General features: G+C 51.3%; 1 pseudogene; it reads left to right on the top strand.

Annotated features, from left to right (window-relative positions):
* Window positions 1–246: 246 nt before the first annotated feature.
* LOC131590965 (serine/threonine-protein kinase pim-1-like) lies at window positions 247–3,047 on the top strand (annotated as a pseudogene).
* The last annotated feature ends 17,684 nt before the right edge of the window (window positions 3,048–20,731 follow it).

Genomic DNA, 20,731 nt, shown 5'->3' with positions numbered 1-20,731 from the left:
GCGGGCAACGGACAAACGGCCCCGGGGACAAACGGCCCCGGTGCTTCAGTTGCAGCAGCAGCAGCAGCAGCGGCAGCAGCGGAAAAAGAGAAAGCAGCGAAAGAAGTCACGTTTTCGACCCTATCTTCTCTTCTCCCTCTCCCGCTGTTCCACCCTCTCTCCCTCAGTCCCTCACCCACTCCCGATCTCCCTTTCTCTGTGTTCCCCTCTTCTCCCAGTTTCCCTCTCCCCTTGCCCGCCCGGGACATGCCCCCAGCCCGCCCCTGGCCACGGCCCCGGCCCCGGCCGCGGCGCCGGCGCCGGCCCCGGGCGTCCCGCCTCTCTCTCGCCTTAGCCCGGCTCCAGCCGAGCTGGCACTGGCGCTTCTGGGCGGGCCTCAGTGCCTGGGGCTGGGGCGGTATCACCGCCCTTTGGCTCCGCCTGCTCCGAGCCCTGCCCTGGCCCTGGCCCCGGCCCTTGCCCCGGCTCCTCCCGGGGCCCGCGGAGGACACAGGCGGTGCAGCCGTTGCCGCCGCCTCCGCTGCGGCTTCCCCGGCCCGAGCTCCGCCGCTCGGCAGCGCGGCCGCTGGCCCCAAGCCGCCGCTGTCGCGTTGCAAGGAGCGGACACCTGCGGATGCTCGGCCCGGGGAGGTCGGGGAGCGCTCGGGGGCCGTTCCTGGCCCCGGGCCGAGCGCTGACGGCCGAGTCTCGCCCCCAGGGAATGCGCACAAGGGCCCGAAGGAGCGGTACCAAGTGGGTTCGTTGCTGGGGCGCGGCGGATTCGGCAGCGTCTTCGCAGCCACGAGGCTCTCGGACGGTGCCCCGGTGAGCAGCAGGGCCCGCGGCGGGCAGAGGAGGAGGAGGAGGAGGGGGCGGAGGAGAAGGCGGGGCCGCTGCGGGCGGGCATCGAGCTCAACCTTCTGCTGCCCCTTGCTCGCAGGTGGCCATCAAAAAGGTGCCGCGGGAGCGCATCCGGCGCTGGGGCGAGCTGGTGAGTGAGCGGGGCCAGCGGCAGAAGCCGGGGCGTGCCGGGCAGGGATGAGCCGGGGCCCGGCAGGGTGGGAGCTGCCGGGAGCCCTGCGGGGAGAGCGGGCGTGGGGCCAGCGGGGCGTGCAGAGCATCCCGGGCTGGCTGAGGGCTCCCCGAGCCCTGGCACGGGCTCAGCCCCACTGACGGCACCGTGCTTCTCCCCCAGCCTGATGGTACACCTGCGCCCCTGGAGATTGTGCTGATGGACAGGGTGTCCTCTGGGTGTGCTGCAGTGATTCAGCTCCTGGAGTGGCTTGAGCTGCCCGACAGCTTCTTGCTGGTGCTGGAGCGTCCGCAGCGGTGCCAGGACCTCTCGCATTTGCTGGCAGAGCGGAGGTTCCTGCCGGAGGAGGAGGCGCGGGGGCTGTTTTGCCAGGTGCTGGAGGCCGTGCAGCACTGCACCAGCTGCGGGGTCCTGCACAGGGACATCAAGCCCGAAAACATCCTGCTGGACCTGGCCACGGGGCAAGTGAAACTCATTGACTTTGGCTGTGGCACCTTCCTCCAAGACACAGCCTACACCCGATTTGCAGGTGAGCCCTTGCAGGGGATGCTCCTGGGCATCTCTTGGTCCAGCGTGGGTGTGGCACCGGGGCTTCCCCCTGTTGCTGCAGGGATGGGATTAATACTTGAGCCAAGTTGATTTGGGTAGGGGTTGTGAGAGGGGCCAGCTCCCAGCCCTGCCGACAGCCTTCAGCACCCACTATGCCCTGGGCTGGGGCTGGGGCAGGCAGCCTGACAAAAACCCCCATGGGGGTAGCAGAGATGGGAGTGTCTGACCCCGTTTGGTGTGCCAGCAAGGAAGGGCTTGAACTCCTCTGCTCCCCAAATTTGCCCTGGCTTATTAATAATTTTTTGAAGGCCATGCAGGCAGGGAGGAGAGTGGGTTTTCTCTACCACTGGGTGGATTTTCCATTTGTGGGTCATGGTTGGGCCTCCCCAGTGCTTCTGCTGCCCTCTTCCAGCAGCAGTGGCTTCATTTGCAAGCCCAGGTTTGTACACAAGTGCCAGGTGCTGGTGAGAGGGCAGCAGGTCACCCCATGTGCCTCTTGGGCAGCCCCCACATGCCCAGGGATGCTGGGGTGAGTCTCTGGGAGCAGCAGCATCCCCCTGATGAGCTCTGTCTGTGTTCCACAGGAACCCTGTCCTACAGCCCACCAGAGTGGATTCTACCAGCGATGCTACCATGGCCAGGCAGCAACCATCTGGTCCCTGGGGCTCCTGCTGTACCAGCTGGTGACAGGGAAGCACCCATTCAGGAAGGGCCAGCAGATCGTCTGGGGGCGGATCTTCTTCCCGCGACGGCTCTCCCAAGGTGGATCCTCATCTCTGGGCACAGGGGGAACACCAGTGTTGGGAGACAGCAGTGGGCTCATGAGCATCCCCCTCTGGCAACTGCTGAGGAGGTGGCACATGTCCTGCTCTCCTGCAAACAGGGAATCCATGGGGAAGTTTAGGCCCAGCTCTGGGCACACCCAGCATGGCCTGGGCACAGGAACGGGGGTCAACTTCTCCAAGTGACCGGTGATTCCTGGTTTCTCTCTTCAGAGTGCCAAGATGTAATTAAGAGATGTTTGTCCATGCAACCCTTGGACAGGCCATCCTTAGAAGATCTCTGCCAAGATCCTTGGATTCAGGGTGTTCATCTGCCCTAGACGATGCGAGAGATCCATGTGCACAGTTGGATCCAGGGGCCTGGCAGGTAACAACTCCACCCATCTCTTGGCAATCAGTGGCAGAGCAAAGCAGACTGTTTTTGTCCTGCCTGTAGCTCTGAGCAGGGGTCATTAGAAGGGAACATGCAGCTCTTGGGCTGGAGCTGAGCTGGAGACCTGGTGTGGCAAGCACTGGTGGCCACCATCCTCCCTGGTTTTGCTTGTCTCGTTTACTGATGGCTGGGTCCCTGGGCAGAGCACTGACAGCCTGGTCTGGCCCCTAGGGAAGGAGAAGGAGCCCCTGGAGTACCAGGTGGGGCTGCTGCGGGAGACACCAAAGACAACCGCAAGGATGACAATGTCTTCATCCACGTGGCCAGCTGAAGATGATCAACTTTGATTCTGGCACCTTCTTCAAAGACTTGCTCCACGCCCAATTTGCAGGTGAGTCCACAGCCAGGGGATGCTCCCAGATCTGGGTATGGCACAGCTTGGCCAGCTCCCCCCTTTGCTGAGGTTGATGCAACCAATTCTTCAGTCGGCTGCCAGTCTGCTTTGTGTCTCTGGGCAGCTGCTGAGGGGCTGGATCTGCCGGGGCTGGCTGCAGGCTGGGCACATGTCCTGCCGTCCTGCTCTGCTCCCAAAGGCAGCAGTGATGGGCAGCTTTGGGCCCAGCTCTGAGCACAGCCAGCATGGCCTGGGCACCGTGGGTGGCTGGGACAAGGGGACAGGAGCCTTGAGCTGACGGGCAGTTTCTGGTTTCTCTCCTTGCAGCCGGGCTCTGCGGATGCTGAGGCTGCTCTGGGCTCTGCCAGGGCTCTGCTGGGCTCAGCCCCAGGCACAGCTGGGCTCGCTCTGCCCTCACATTGCTCTGACAGCTTTGCATCAGACGAGCCCGTTCCCAGCACACCGCCTGAGCTTTCTGCTTTTGCAGGTGAGTGAGACTCTCGTGCAGGCCAAGAGATTGCAGTTAGGGACACACATCCAATTGGCAAGAAGCCAAACTCTCCCCAGTCCCAGCTGAATGCCTGGATCTGCACAGGATGTTTTCTGTGTCCCACTCTTCCTTTCTTTTTGGCTGGAATTGTGCAATTGCACTTTCTTCCTCCTTTAGAATGCCACTGCTGTGTTCCTGAGGCAGTGCAGTCTGGAGCTGATGGATGAAGAATTGCCCTTCTGCAGTTCCAAACCAGGGCAAAAAGCTGTAAGTGGGACTTTGCATCTTTAAGAAACCTTGAAGGTTTGAAAGGGAATGTGCAGTTCATTCACAGGGTGAGAAGGAAGGGCATCTTGTAGAGAATTTGGGGTTTGACAGAGTTTAGATTCCCAGTGCTGCTTGGAGCTGGCAAGGCGCAAAGCATTTTCGTATTCCTTCACACCAATTTCACCACAATTTAAAATAACAATAATGGAATCAAACCCCAAAAGCTTTTTAAGAATGGTTACTGAGGCCAGTAAGATGCATCATGCCAACAGCACATTTACAAAGTAAATAACTGAGTTTTATGTTTCAAAAGACCAATTACCACTTAATTCAAAGTTATAGAAGATTTTTCACTGCACACTTGGGTTCTGTTTTTATCTTTCATATTTTACAGTCGTTTTTTTTTCTATTTCCTCTCTTTTCTTCTTTAAAACAGAAAACATGCTGTAAAAAAGGCATGCCCTTTGCTCTGGGTTCCCCTGTGGAGCAGCTCCCTTCCCGCTGGCTGAGCTGCTCAGGCAGAGCCCGGCAGCTCCCCGCCCTGCAGGGCTGAGGCTTTTCCCCATTGCTGGGCACAGACTGATGGAGCAGCAGTGCTGAACACGGGCACACACAGAGGGACCAGAGCAGCTGCCTTTGTCCACCTGAAGCTCCAAGGCCAAACTCTGAGCAGGCACAGCTGGAAGAGACTCACAGGCTCCCTGTTGGCTCTGCTGCCCCACTTGTGCCCGGCCCAGCTCTGTGTGAGGCAGAGGGAGAACAAGGGGCAGCTCCCTCACAACCCCAGCCCAGGGACCCCTCCAGCCCCGGGCCTTGGGGCACTGTCAGCACCTGCTGCTCCAGCCACGGCTTCTGCTGGCACTGCCAGCAACAACCAAACTGGGGCTGGTCCCGAGGGAGCAGCAGCAGTGCCTGGATCTGATTCCTGAGTCTGGGGCAGGGCTGGACAAATGATTGCAGCATCAGCACCAGGACCAGCAGCAACAGCACCAGCAGCACCGGAGCACCAGCACCAGCAGCAGAACCAGCAGAACCAGCAGTACCAGCACCAGCACCACCACCACCGCCAGCAGCAGCAGCAGCAGCAGAACAGCAGCACCAGCAGCAGAATCACCAGTACCAGCACCTCCAGCAGCGGCAGCACCAGCTGCACCAGCAGTACCAGCAGCAGCACCAGCAGCAGCAGCACCACCAGCATCACCACCAGCAGAACCAGCAATACCAGCACCAGCACCACCACCGCCAGCAGCAGCAGCAGTAGCAGCAGCAGCAGAACCAGCAATACCAGCACCAGCACCACCACTGCCAGCAGCAGTAGCAGCAGCAGCAGAACCAGCAATACCAGCACCAGCACCACCACTGCCAGCAGCAGCAGCAGTAGCAGCAGAAGCTGCACCAGCACCAGCACCAGCAGCAGAACCAGCAGTAGCAGCACCAGCACCGCCACCGCCAGCAGCAGCAGCAGAGCACCAGCACCAGCAGCAGAACCAGCAGATCCAGCAGTACCAGCACCAGCACCACCACCACCGCCAGCAGCCGCAGCAGCAGCAGAGTACCAGCACCAGCAGCAGAATCACCAGTGCCAGCACCACCACCAGCAGCGGCAGCACCAGCTGCACCAGCAGTACCAGAAGCAGCAGCACACCAGCATCGCCACCAGGAGAACCAGCAATACCAGCACCAGCACCACCACTGCCAGCAACAGCAGCAGCAGCAGTAGCAGCAGAAGCTGCACCAGCACCAGCACCAGCAGCAGAACCAGCAGTACCAGCACCAGCACCACCACCAGCAGCACCAGCACTACGACCAGCAGTGGCAGCAGCAGCAGTACCAGCAGCAGCACCACCACCACCACCAGCAGCAGTACCAGCAGCATCAGCACCAGCAGCACCAGCACCACTACCAGCAGCACCAGCACCACCAGCAGTACCAGCAGCAGCAGCATCACCAGCAGCAGCACCAGCAGAGGCACCACCAGCACCAGCAACACCACCAGCACCAGCAGCACCAACAGCAGATGGAGCTGACTTTCAGCACAGCCCCTGCCACTCTTCCCTCCCTGTGCCGTGGTGTCACAGCAGCCTGAGGCACCTGAGAGCCCTCAATGCCAGCAGGGACTTGAGATGGCAGCCCTGGACTCCTGCAAGTTGTGCCAAGAACAGAGCTGGGGACTCCCTCTCCATGTGGAGCTTCCAGATGGAAAAGGCTGCTGCGAACAGGCAGCTCCAAGGGCACAGAAAGGAGGGGCTCGACCCCTTGATCTGTGCCAGTCCCACAGTCCTGGGCAGCAGCCCCCGAGCCCCAGGGGAACAGAGAGCACAGCAAGAGGGACAAAACCAGGCAAGGTCAGAGACTGGGAAGAGCCACAGCTGGGAGCAGGAGCAGCTGCTGCATTGCACTCTTGGAGAAAGCTCTTGTGTGGTTCAAAGCGCTGAAAGATGTGGAGGGCAGAGAGGAGGCCACACCAAACAATGCTCCTTTTTTTTTACACCTCCCCTCTCCTTGTTCCAGAAGGAATTGGATGAAATGTATTCTTCACTCTGAGTGGTCTCGTTCAGCATGAGCAGCTGAGCACCAGGAGCTGAAGGATCAAGCCACAAGAGCTGAGCAAGAGGGGACTTTTGGACCAAAGTAATGCTTCTAACGTGGACCTAGGTGAATGCAGCATATGGAATCCTGGAATTCCAGAATCCATTCTGCTGGAAAAGACCTCTGAGCTGATCCAGTCCAGCCAGTCACCCAGCAGTGTCAAACCCAGCACTAAACCTCGTCCCTGAAGTGCAAAGGTCTGAACAACAGGCCCTGAGTGAGGCCAAGCTCCAGTGAGCAGTTACCAAACCAAAGTGTCCTGGAGGAATCTGAATTCCTGTTTCAGTATTGTTAACTCTCATTTGCTTCTGATTTACCCTAATGAATTCCAGTGCATGAAGGTCCAGCCCTGCAGCCTCTGGGGTGGCCCTGGCAGGGGCCATCACACCCAGAACAATTTCCCAGGCAGTCCAAGTCTCACTGTCCATGGCTGTGTTTGCAAATTGGATGCAGCCGTGCACACCCAGGGGTTTCCATTTCCCAGTGGGCCCATTGTTAAGGGCATGGAGCACATCTGGGAGATGGGTTTTCCACTGGGACATGTTCCCAACTCTCCTAATTTTTTCAACTTCTTTCTTCACAGCCCCTTCACCTGTTCAACCAATCCTGCAGCTCGTGGATAGTCTGCTACATGAAAAACCCAGCAGTCTTAATCACTGTGTTTTTCACAGGAACAGACAAAGCATTCCACATCATAGTATCACCAAACCCTATAAAAACAGCCAATTTCATCCCTTCCTCCTTTATTCCTTGTATACAATTCACAAAGTTTACCACTGACATTTGGGTCTTGGCCAGTTCTTTTCTGTTCGATATTTAGTGTTACAATGAGCAGACGAAGCTAACAAATTGATATTGTCAGCATTATTTCACATTATGAATTTTTAATTTTGGATCTAAATATATATTATATATATAAATATATATTATTGTGTTATATATTCATTATTATTGTTGTTGTTGTTCTTGTTTCCCTTGCACAAAGAAATCTGAGCTCAAGACTAAAACCTTCTTCTGTACCTTCATGTGGGAGCATTCCAAAAACAATTGTTCCTTCTGTTGGTCCTGTTTCCAGTGGGCTGTTAACAAAATCCATCCTCATCTTCTCAAACCCACAAATTCTTTTCCTTTCTCCACATGCAATTTTTGGATGCATTTTAAGATTGAGTTTCTAACATATGGATATGATCTAGTATCAGTATCCAACAGAGACAGACAAAGACTCTTTAACTGGTTTAGGGTTAAAAAGTGTATGTTTATTAGCAGCGCTGGGCTGATGTGTCGGGTCACCACTTAATGCACATGACCCCAACTAGAGGTGAATACAGGCTTTTTATTTACAGAAGTATTGAATACAAATACATATTCATAACCCAGTTACCACCCACTTTTCGCTTCCTATGCTACTTAGGAAAAAAGCAATTAAGCATGCATAGGTTGATTCTTGAAATGGGTCACTGGTCTTTTTATGAGAAGGGGTCACAGAGGGGAGGAAGGGATATGGCTCTTCCTCGTTCTGACCTTTCTATCTTTTCAATGCAAAGTGACAAATGGACCCTTGGCTGGGCTCCTAGTTTCATATCTTCAATGAGTTTCTGATGTGCGACTGTCTTCTGCTCTTGAAGTTCTTTACCAGATACTCTGTTTCTCATTGTAAACCCAGGTGAACAAGCATGAAGTTGTCATAGAATTAGTTATTAGCAAATGATTAAGCTCTAATTTAAGCAAAGACTCTATATCTACGTTTAATTTTAGCAAGGCCCATCTATTTATTTTAATTAGATTTAGCAAGGCTTCTTTTTAATTAAGGCCTCATCTTCTCTAAAATCTTAAATTCTTCAAAGTTTGTGTCTGACCACACCCCTCTGCTTTTTGTGTTTTGTTATAAAAAGCCAGAATTTTCTGATTTCAGTCCTGAAGCCAATTCTGCAGCTCCTACCTTGTGGGGAACCCTCCACCAGTCTGTGGTCTCTTGTGGAGAGCTGGAATTGGCAGGTTCTAATCCTGAGGCCAATTCTGGAGCTGCTGCTGCCTTGTGGGGCTGGTGTTGTCCCTATGCAGGCCTAGGTATTTCTCATGCAGCTTTCTCTTTGGAGGCTATAGGAAAACTTTAGGGGAAAGTATTTTTTTATCTTTCCTTTGTTAATTTGTTAGTCACTTCCCTACACCTAAGATGGACTTGATGCGAAAAATTGGGACAGGGGGTAATTGGTTACTAGAAAAAAAAATGTGATTGGCTTTAGGCAGTGGCATTGCTTGCCACTGAACTGGATCATGTTTGAAAGGAAAATAACTGGAACAAAAGGAGGGAAAATTGTACAACAACAATTGTCATGGACAGTCCTCCCACAGGGATATTCAGAGTCCCTGGTTTTGTTTGGGCAAGCTTTGCAGTAAATATTAAGTGTGTTTACTCCAGCCTCAGGAGTTAGGTTGTTGCAGGATGTGGATGATTTGCTTTTGTCAGGGGAACAGGAGAAGGTGGTTGAAGAGGCTACTGCAGAGCTGCTTAATTTTTTTGCTAAAAGACGACTTAGAGCATCTGAATAGGCCAGTTGGTTGAAAACAAAGAAAAAAGTCAAATCTTGAGCACACATTCTAACTGGAGAGTTACGGTATATTGATTCAGAAGGAATGCAGGGGATTTTACAAGTACCATTACCCCAGACAAAAAAAGAGTTACGGCAATTTTAGGATTGGTAAGGTACTGCAGAGTATGGATTGAAGATTTTTCTGTGGTGGCCAGACCTTTATATGACATTTTAAGCGAAGAGAATCCTAATGTCTATACTATATGTGGATGTTAAACAGGGTCATGCTAAAGGAGTTTTGGTGCAAGAGCATGGGGGAACACGGAGGCCTGTTGCCAGTTTTTCTAAAATGTTAGAGCCGGTGGCCAGAGGCTGGCCCCATTGTCTGCAGAACTGTGCAGCCACAGCTCTGATGGTGGCTGAGGCTCGAAAGCTGACAAGGGGAAGGAATCTGATTGTTGAAGTTTCACATCAGATTAAAGCTTTGTTGACTGAGAGAGCCTCTAAGTGGATGCCCAGTGCTAGGTTATTCCAGTATGAATTTTGTTTAATGGAACAAGAGGATGCAGAATTTAAAAGTGGGGGAAAATGCTTTACAAGAGATGGTAAACAGTGGATACCAAAAGCTCTGGCCTAACAGTTGCTAAAACAACTTCATGAAAGAAGTCATTGGGGCTCCCAGGGACTGCCAAGAGCCTTCCTGAAAATATATGCTGCAGTGGGTCTTTTTTTACTCTGGCAAAGCGAGCTATTGAGGGTTGTTTGATTTGTGCTAAAACCAATAACAGAGTTACAAAGAAACTTGCCAGGGGAGGGAGGCCTTGGGCTGTATGTCCCTTCCAGAGATGCCAGGTAGATTTTAGTGAAATGCCTCAAGTGGCAAAATTTAAAATTTTCTGCTGATAGTGATAGTAAAAGATTTTAAAATCATAGAAATTCGGGGATATAGAAAGAAAGTTAGGCTTGGCAAACCCTGAGAAAAGTAGGCCCTGGGAAATGTTAGGCCTTGTGCTTGCTAAGACCATGTGAAACTGCACCTGTGTAATCAGTATGTGATAAATGATACAATTGTTAGATGTGGTTAGATATAATTATTGCTTAAGAACATGAGAAACAATGTTAGAGGGTTGAGAGGGGATCACGAAAAATCAATGCTTGAGTAAAAACAATACATACAATAGAACAATATAAGTTTAATAATTAATATGTAAGTTATATAACGATAGAGTATAAAAACATGTTCAGCTCAAAACCAAGGCAGGTCAGATTTGGGTATGTGTACTCCTGACCCCCAGAGCTCTTAATAAAGCACCTTCATATAATCATTCTGTGATAATGTGTTCCTGAACGCTAACAATAGTATATCAGTTAACAGGGTGGCCAGAAGCATTTCCATCCCTTTCAGCAACTACAGAGGCAGATATTAAAGTATTTTTGGAACTAATAATTCCAAGATATGAGATTATGGAAGCAATAGACTCAGATAGGGGAACTCATTTTACAGAAAACATTCTCAAAGGAGTCATGACTGTTTTAAGGGTCCAGTGGAACCTCCATACCCCCTAACACCCCCAGAGTTCAGGCCGGATTGAAAGGATAAATGGAGAAATAAAGAAACACCTTCTGAAGCTAGTAATAAAAACTAAGATGCTGTCAGTACGGCTCTTGCCACTGGCTTTAGCAATAAGAAGGGCCAGACCCAGGGAGGATACTCAGTTATCTCCCTTTGAATTGATGTTTAGAATTCCTTATCCTTGTAATTCTCAGCCTTGTAGGCAGGTAGAGATAAGTGATATATATTGGAAACTCTTTGTAGCCCGGATACTATCTCTTGTGAAATCTCTTTGAGAAGAAGCTCAGCAAGCACAGACCTTGCCTTTAGACTTTGCTGTTCACAACATCCAGCCAGGAGATTGAATCCTAGTGAAGGAGTAGAAAGAAGCACCACCAGCAGCAAAGTAGCGCAGACCTGTGCAAGTGTTGCTGAGCACAGAAACAGCCGTCAAGAGAGCTGAACACGGGCAGACCCATCACACTCGAGTCAAGGTCTCTAAGGCCCCAGAAATTCAGACATCTCAGCTAGAGGAGAAACTCAGCAGGCTGCCACTGATGCTCCACAAGAGGGGACTGGAGCAGTAGCCAGGACGTCAACATTGGGGGAAGCCCCGTGTGCCTCCCACAAACTGGCTGCTGAAATGGTTTGTGTGGGCACCACTTCTCCCAAATCTCCAGTCATTAGAGGCCAATCCTTGCTGTCATTGTTTTCTTAATGTTAGGATCTTTCTGTGCCTTCACTCACCACAGGTAGTGCAGAAGACAACGTGAAAGTAAAAATTAAGTTAGGAAATTAAATGTCACCATTAAAATGTTTGCCTTAATAATCTTACCTTTATATTGTCAGCCAGTTGAAGTTGAAGCCAAAAGTGAAAAAGTAATTTTTAACCTTAAGAGAAGAAGTAGCAAATCCTTTAACCTTATAAATTGTGAAGTCTGTGGAAGGCCAGGAAGATCTGAAAACCGGCTGTGGGTGGCCAGCCCAGTCAAAGCTAAACAGTGAGTTAGGTCCATAATAAACAAGATTTTGAGATGAAGAAGGAAATCCATGGTGGCTTCATTCTTCTGAAACAAGCATTTATTGTCTAAATAGAACAAGAAGCATATACGTGGGAAAAAATGTTTGTGACTAGACTGTAGGTTTAGATTGTTAGACCCCCAAGTGCCCTCCTTATAATTGTTTCAGATATCACAGCAAATAGAATCAAACACATGTTAAGCTCGCTAATAGTAGCTAAGCAAGGTGTTCCTTCCATAATTACCAAAAAGATTTTGAAGGCTGTGAAGCAGTGGGGAAAGAGAAGGCATTTTGGACCCCTTATTTTTAAGCTGCCCTCAAAACAATTCCACAAACAGGACACACATTTTTCCATGACTATCAGTGGAAGTAGTAACACTGAAACGAAACTCGAACTCTTTGTAATAGGCTCTGGTCCAGATCTAACAAAACAGATCTAAAATGTAACTGCAGGTAGAAAGCTCATGAGACAGCTAAGAAATGCAAATGCTATCATCAGAAGAAGGGAGAGTGTGTGGCAAATTAAATGATAGATAAAAGGTGGTGAAACAAATTTAAAAAGCAATAAGTAAGTTAATTCATGTGCCAGTCCAAACATGGAAAGAACGAGAATAAGATGTGTTTTGGTGGTTACCTAGTAAACTATGGGTTTAACAACTGCTTTTTCTTGTGCTGTAGCAACTCTAATCTTTTTAGCATGCATGATCCCTTGCTTAGTACAACTTATTCAACATGTGATGAAAAGGATGCCGGTAGTAGCCATCCCTACTAATGCAGGAATAGCTACAAAAGGGCAGAAATTGATGTCACTGCAAATAATTGCAAAACTAAAAAAAAACCCCAGGAACAGGAAATTAACTCAATGAGTTAATGACAACTAATGTTTGTAAAGACAATTATTAAAAAAATAAAAAAAGATTGAGAGGAACGAGAGATTTGTCTTTACAGACAAGCTGTGGGTCTGCTGATAGATAAAACTAGCACTGAGATATAAAAGAAAAAATGGGAAAGATTCCAATGATTGATGAATGGAAAAAAGATATTTGCCTATACATACAAACTGTAGGTTTGCTGATAAATGAAACTGGATACGGAAATACAAAAGAAACAATAAGGAAACAGCATAAGTTTCTGAGAATTAAAAATTAAGAGGGAGGCTTATACATTAGAGGTGAATGTTAGGTATCAGGCACTCTGGGAAGTCTGTACCTCTCAAGTACTTCAGCCAGTGGGGAAAGAGAGAGGGACATGCGGCCGGGAAATTAGGATAAAAAGGAGGCTGCGTCCTCCAAAAATTTGAGAGACCCCAGGGGAATGCCCCATGGCCTCTCCCTTTATTCAAATAAAGTGAAAGGACTCTTCTGTCTCTTTTTAGACATCAACCTCTGGTGTTTGTGGATTAATTTTCCTGACACCTTCATGTCCCCGGCGAGCAGGGGATGGCTCTGGGCAGGGTCCCTGGCCAGGAGCGGGCCCCAGAACGCCTCTGCCTTTCAAGGGCAATCTCGTCTCTGCTCTTTCTCCTGCCCTCCTTGCTTTGCCTCTGCCCGCTGCTCCTGGGGCTGCTCTTGGCCAGGCAGCCTCAGTGGGAGCCAGCACTGGCTGCAGCCCCAGCGGGCTCCCCAGGACAAGGCCCAGCAATTAAGAGGCCAGTGAAAGCCATGGGCAGCAGCAGAACTCTCAGCAGAGTGATTTGGGCAACCAAGGACTAGCCACAAGTGCACAGCAGCCTCACTGGGAATGTTTCCTGACTATGAGCAGCCTTTCAAGAAGCTGTTTGAGGCCGAGATCAGCAAAACACTCACCCTTTTCTCTTCCAGCAATACCAGATTCCAGCATAGCACATCAGCAGGAAAAGTGCTCCACCAGCCACAATGGCCATTAACTTAATCAAACACTGTGCTCCCCTGCAGAAAACTCTTCTCATGCTTCTCCAGATATTGTTAGCTTGTCTGGTGGTGCTGGCTGCATCTGTGGGAGCAATGGGCAGCGTGAGCCAGTGCTGTGCTCCACTGCTGAGCTGGCAGCACACTGGATACGGCCAGGATGGTCTCTGTTTCCCCCAGAGCTGGGGCCTGCAGGCACCTTGCCACCCCTTGGCACAGGCTGTGCCACCCAACAGAGCCCAGAAGGCTGAGAGCAGAGCCCAGGGTCAGCGCAGCTGCTTGGGCAGTGGCTCCTTCCAGGGACCTGGGCCAAACCCATCCCTGAGCAGCCACTGCCACCCCCGACCCGACCTGCCCTGTGACAGCTCCCACAGCCCAAGGAGAAAAAAAAACTGTCAAAAAGTTCCTTGGTTTATTCCCACTACCTGGAGTGTCTTGTATATAGTAATGGTCTTGAGAATCTGATTATTTTCAATTTTTTTTGTTTTGGTTTGTTTGTTTTTCTTTGAAACAGATGAGACAGTGTTACTGGTTTTAGATTTCATGGGTCTGTTTTTTCTCTTAGTATGTTTGTTTTCTTATAAATCTACATGTAAACTTATTTGTAGGTAGGTATTTTTGTTTCCCAAGCAGTTATTTTGGACAATCTGGTGTTCACTTCTTAGTTAATTTTCCATATATAAACAGTTTTGACTCTGTTTTCATAGGAATAAAAAGATCTCAGATAGCTGTATTTTTAATTTTGTTGACATTCTCTCCCTGCTCCCAGCTTTTACTATGATACTTTTGGAAATATCCCTGAGGATAGGTAGAGTTATTTGGGAATTGCCTGGCTTAACCTGGGAAATGGATTATTATTTTTGCTGCTCTAAACCTACATTGCTTCCAGTTTCTCAGCCATAGTCCTGATATGTTGCTCACTTAATGGATGCCTGTGTGAATTGAAACAATGTTTGTGAGGCAGTTGAAGAGTTCAGACTTCAGGGATTAAAATTCCTGGGAGGAAGAGGAGGAAGAAAGCATAAAATCCTGTTTCAAAGGTTGTTTTTTCGTTCCTAGTATGCCAGAAGTGTGGTAGGCTACAGCTGTCTTCAAGTGTCATTGAATTAGAAAAAAAACTCTCTCCAGGGAAATGATGCAACACTTTGCCTCACAATCCATCAGCCTTAATTACACAGAGAGGTAGATGTTAATTACAATCGGATTAGAGCAAATCAACATTGTGTGAATGGCAAGGAGAATTTGCTTGTCAACAGATGAATATGTCCCACTGAAGAATGAACAAAATCTGCCTTTACTTGGAACAAAGTAGACATGGAGCAATGCAGTATTTGGGTTTTATCCAGTGATAAATGGGGCAAAAAGCTGTAACAACTTAGCTGTTTTACAGAACACAAGTACTGATAGAGCCAAGAGTGCACCCACCTTGAAGGGATCTGCAGGACATTCTTTTATTTCTTAACAAGGAATGGGCAGCAAAATGCTGGCATTTATGTGAACTGGAAACCATGTTCCTCTCCTGTTTCTCCTTGAGCATACTGTTCTCTGCAGACTTCACTGTGCAGCCCATCAATCCTCTCTTGGCCAACAGCTAAATGGCATCACTACCAAAACACAGGTGCCAGCATCATCACCCCAGCATTATTCCAGCACTGCTCTGCTGGTGCACAGCAGCACAGAATGGCTTGGCTTGGAAGGGACATTTAAAGGCCATCAAGTCCAATGCCCTGCAGAGAGCAGGGACACCTTTGGATCAGGTTGCTCAGAGCATGAGCTTGAATGTCAGCAGGGATGGATGCCCACCTCTCTGGGCAACCTGTGCCAGGGTTTCAAAACCCACAGTGTAAAAAATGTCTTTCTTCTGTCTAGTCTGAATCTCCCATCTTTTAGATTGCAAACATTCCCCCTCAGTCTTGTCACAACAGGCCCTACTAAAAATTCTGTCCCATCTTTTTTACAAGCCCCCTTAAAGTACTGAAAGGTAGCAATCAGGTCTGCATGGAGCCTTCTCGCTTCCAGGCTGAACACCCCCAGCTATCCCAGCCTGTCTCCAAAGCAGAGGGGCTCCAGCCCTCAGAGCATTCTGTCCCTCCTCTGGACCAGCTCCAACAGGACCATGTCCTTCCTGGGTTGGGCACCCAGAGGTGGATGCAATACTCCAGGTGGGCTCGCACCAGAGCAGAGGCGTGGTGGAATCACCTCCTTCAAGCTGCTGGGCACCCTCCTTTGGAGGCACATGGCTGGCTCATGTCCAGCCTCTCACCTTGCAGCAGCCACAAGTCCTTCTTGGCAGGGCTGCTCTCCATCCCTTCATCCCCCAGCCTGTGGGATCAGCTGGGCTGGGACCGTGTCACAGCCCTTGGACAGAGCTGCTGGGCAGGATGAACTCCCTAGTGAACAAGGCAGATCCCACCCCCCCCACAATTCCACGCTGGCCATGAGGTCACAGCAGGCTCTGAGGTCACAGAGGTCCCAGAGCCCCGTGGTTGCACAGCACCACAAGGACAGATCTGTCAGTCCTTGACCACGACTGTTGCAGCAGCGGTGGCGGTGGCAGCGGTGCTGACATTGGGACAGCGGTGTCAGGACAGTGGTGACAGCAAGTGCTGTGGGACTGGCAGAGGGCAAGGCACCATGGCCCTTGCTCTGCACCTCCTCCTCCTGCTCCTCCTGGCAGTGGCCCTGCCTGACAGGGCTGCCCAGGCTGCTCCGTGGCGAGCATGGTGAGCAGGTTAGCCGGTGGCCTGGCTCCCCTTCCTTGGGACAGTGCTCCCTTCTCCCTGGGAAGTGCTGGGGATGGTTTTCCCCAGGGCTTTAGGGAGGGTTTCCTCTGTGGGAGGGAGAGAGGCCCCAGGGACCCTGGGCTGGTCCTGCCACCCCTCCAGGGATGTTGCACAGGGTCTGCAAAGAGGATGGAGAATGACCAGAGCCAGCCCAGAGCTCTGCAGGCCCCTCTGCAGCTTTGGCCATGTCCATTGACATCTGGCTCCCATGGCCTTCCCCCAACCCCCTTGCAGTGCCCAGTCCCCTAAGGCAGAAGGGGATCCCAGCCCACCATGGAATGGGTCTGATCTGTGCTCCCTTCCAGACGAGAGTGGTAGGAAGGCTTCTCCAGCAGCTTGGCTTCATGAAGATTTTCAGCCTCTGGAGCCCCATGCGGGTGTGTTCTCACTGTCCCAACAAGGAATAATCATTGACAACCTGGCAGGAACCAGGTGACAGAAGCTGCTGTGGCTGTTGACTTACAGGTGTGTCTGCAGCGAGGACTTTCCCAGCTCCTTTGCTGGTTGCTGCACACAAGCCCAGCTCCCATCACAGGGGTGAGTGGTGTGTCCCTGCTGATCCCACAGGCTGAGCCCTGGTTTTGTGGGATCCATTCATCTGAAATGGAAACACTTTGTGTTAAGGTCCTCCTAGGGGGAGGAACAAACCTACAGGAGACAAGATGATGAGTGGTCTGGAGAGATGCCGTGGTGGGTCCATGTCCCTCAGCCTTCTCCTGAGACTCAGCAGCCGGGGGCTTTCTCTGCACATCTGGACACGCCATGCCCGGCACAGAGGGAAGGGATCCATGGCAGCCTCTCTGCCCCACTGCTGCTTTCAGGGCCTGCAGGGCTGTTTCCCAGTCTGGCCTGGCTGCAGCTTCTCCCCAGCCTCTGCAGGAAGGCATTTGGCATCAGCTGACAGGGATCCCAAACTGCAGCACGGGCCATTCCCACCCTGAGATCCCCTGCAATTTCCCAGTCTTGGCGTAGATCTGGAATGGCAGCTCTTTGGAGGAGGGAAGGCCCTGTCCTGGCTCCAAAGTTTGGATGACTTCTGAACCTCATCCATGACTTTGACAAGTATTGCCTCCTGAAGATGCCACCTTCCTGTTGGGGAACAGCCCCACCTGATCCATGTGTCCCTCTTCCTTTCTCCAGAGATGGAAGGAGAGGCTGTGCTGAAGGTGGCATTTCCCAGAGGAAGCAGTGGCTCATGGGCAGCCTCTGCTGCAGGAAGGGAGGCCATGCCTGGCACAGTCCCAGGAAGTAAGTTTGCAGAGGGAAATCAAGGCAGAGCCATGGTTTGTTAGGACTTGCTTGATCCTAATGAGCCCCATGGTGCATTTGGAGCAGAGCCCTTGAACCTCAGCGCCTGAGAGGAGATTGCACAAACCTTTCCAGGAGTCTAAGTCAGAAAAAAAACCCAAAGTATCTCATTTCATTAATGGGTCCCACTGAGGTCCATCCCTAACACAGGCTCCCCATGGACTTCTTGGAGGAGAAAATTAGAGGTCAAGATTGCATAAAAACCTCTCAGACACAGTGTGGAAAGGAAAATCCAAAGTAGGTGAAAAAAACCTGAGTATCTCAAAGTATTGATGAGCCCCACTGAGTGTCAATGCAAAGCTCCCAAGGGACTCCTTAGAGCAGATAATTGGGGCCATGATTGCACAAACTTCTCAGAGACTCAGTGTGGGAAGGAAAAAGGAAAGTGCCTTAAGAACCTGAAGTACTTTGAAGCATTAATGAGCCCCACTGAGTGTTGTTACTGACAAAGCCTCTCAATGGACTAATTACAGCAGATAATTGGAGATCATGATTGCACAAACCTCTCAGAGACTCCAAGGCAAAAGCAAAAGCCAAGTGCTTTGAAAAAGCTGCAGTCCCTGGGAGCATGAAGGAGCCCCCAGGGCCATTCCTGAGCAAGGCTCCCCAGGGACTCCTTCCAGCAGATCCCTGAGGCCACTGGCATGTGGGCTAGGGGGGATGCTGAGGGCAGGCCAAGGGGGTGACAGTGGCCAGCCTTGCTGGGGCTGTGCCAGGAGGCCCCAGGGCTTCAGGACAAGGTGTCTCCTCACAGCTCTTGGTGGCACAGAGGCTGCTGTGGCCCAGGGCACCAAGACTTGGCTTCTCTTTGTCCCCACCTGTCATCAGTGCCTCCTGTTCTCTGCCCTGCCTGGAGCCTGGGGACACTTTCTCAGTCACATCCCTCAGTGGGACCCATTAAAAGGAAAAGTAACTTTGGAGTTGGATTCTAACTCGGAGTTCTTGAGAGGTTTCTTCCCCTCCCTCTCAGGGACTGATGTTCAGGGCCTCAGCACAAAGCCCCAAGAGGGTCATTAAAGTCCTGCTGCTGTGTCTGTGCTGCTGAGCTGGGCCAGACTCCTGGCACAGAGGATGATCCTGAAATCTAGGAAAAGCTTCAAAACCACATTTCTCTTGCTCAGCAGCTCTTCTCCCAGCCCAGCAGGGCTGGGGCACTGCCTGCAGCCATCCCAGGCACAGCCCAGAGGCACAGAGAGCTTCAATCAGTCTGAGCTGGGAAGGTGCTGAGAAGTGCCTGGGGCACAATCCCTCCCAGCCCTTGACACAGGAAGCCTCTGGCTGCAGAACAATGCAGCTGCAGCTCCTGGAGCCATCTCCTAAAGCTGGAACATGCCAGTGCCTACAGACCCTGTGAGTACAACTCTGAGTATTTGTGGTGTAGGGGAGGTGAATGCTCCTGAAGCTCTGACATGCTGAAGGTTTGTGATCAGTCATAGAATATTTCCAAGACAAGGATTTTGATAAAAATGAGGACATTTCCTAAGACTTTGTATTCAGTTTCCTACCATCGGAGAAAGGCAGGGAGGTGGGGGACAAATACTAAAGGTATTATGAATTTTGACAAGTGCCTGAGACATCCAAACTGTTACTTTTAGTGATCAATAGGCTCATGGGAGATTTGTAATGTGCATTCAGCCACTCTGCCCATGGACTGCACCAGCATCACCTTTGCTGGACCCATCAGGCTTAATCTGAGCTGTCCTTTCTCCAAGCTGCAAACAGAACCTGTCCCCAGCCAGAGCCCTGCAAACAGGCAAGGTTCTGTCAGGCCAAGGAGAGTGCACAAAGATTTGGGATCTGTGGGTGCTAGCAGGGAGAGATCCGCCACAGGGAAACACCTGCAGGAGGAAAATCTCCAGGAAGCAGAGAGAAGATCAGGGAAGGAGAGTAAACAAAAGCTCAGAAATCCTGTGGCAGAGAGAGTTTAGAGATGTCCATAGGAGCCCCTGCAGTGCAGTCCCTCCCTCTGAAAAAGGCTCCTCCTTCCTCTTCCCCCACCACAGCTTCTGCCCTCAGGGCCGGGCTCCCAGGTTTTAAGCCCCTCCTCTGCAGGCAGAGTTGCAGCCCCTCCATGGCCTTTCCTAAATTGGGGGCCCAGAGCTGGACACAGCACTCGAGATGAAGCTCAACCAGTACCAAGCATTGCGGGGGAATCCCTGGCCTGGTCCTGCTGGCCACACTGTTCCTGATCCAGGCCAGGAGCCATTGGCCTCCTTGGCCACCTGGGCTCACTGCTGGCTCATGCCCAGCCTGCTGTCCATCAGTGCCCCAGGTCCCTTTCTGCCTGCCTGCTGTCCAGCCACTCTGTCCCCAGCCTGGAGCGCTGCAGGGGTTGTTGTGGCCAAAGTGCAGGACCCAGCACTTGAACTTGTTAAACCTCACCTTGTTGGGTTTGGCCCCTGGATCCAGCCTGTCCAGGTCCTTGTGCAGAGCCCTCCTACCCTGCAGCACATCAACACTCCCAGCCAACCTGGTGTCACCACGGTTCCATGGGGCCCTAGAGTGTCACAATGGTCTCCATGATTCCATGAGGCCTCCCAGGGTCACAACGTTCCTTTGGTTCCATGGGACCCCTTGGTGTCACAAAGTCCTTTGGTTCCATGGAGCCCTAGAGAGTCTCCATGATTCCATCAGGCTTCCCATCCATCCATCTTTGGATCATACTGGGAGTGACTGGACTCATACTGGGAGTATCTGAGAGTGATTGGCAACATACCTTGCACATCATCTTCCATACTGGGGGTGACTGGGAGCAACTGGGAGCACACTGGGGGCAAATGGCATCATACTGGGACTGACTGGGCTGATCTAGCCAGAGGCAACTGGGACCATCCTGGGAGTGCTGGCATGTGACAAGGATCATCCTGGAGCTTACAGGGCTCATATTGGTGTTGAAAGGGAGCAACTGGGATCTCTGAACACCACAGGTTCCTTTCCCACTCACTGAAGAAGGAGCTTCGCAGTATCCATGTGTGAGGTGACCTTCACCTGAACCAGATGCTGTTAGGAGAAAAAGCTGCCTGTGCTGGAAACTCCCACACAACAAGTCAATGCCAAGAGAGCATTTTGCTTTCACAACTTCCCTCCTGGAGCCCCAGTCCTTTTGGATCACACAGAAGGCAAGAGAACAACACAAAATACTTGGCTGTGTCCAGTTTTTGGGGGGATCAGCAAATGGAGGGAGTGCCAGGGTCC

Source organism: Poecile atricapillus, chromosome 36, assembly GCF_030490865.1.
Source record: "Poecile atricapillus isolate bPoeAtr1 chromosome 36, bPoeAtr1.hap1, whole genome shotgun sequence".
NCBI classification, from domain to species: domain Eukaryota; kingdom Metazoa; phylum Chordata; class Aves; order Passeriformes; family Paridae; genus Poecile; species Poecile atricapillus.
Note: the sequence above shows the minus strand (reverse complement) of the source record. Positions and strands in the feature narration are given on the sequence as shown.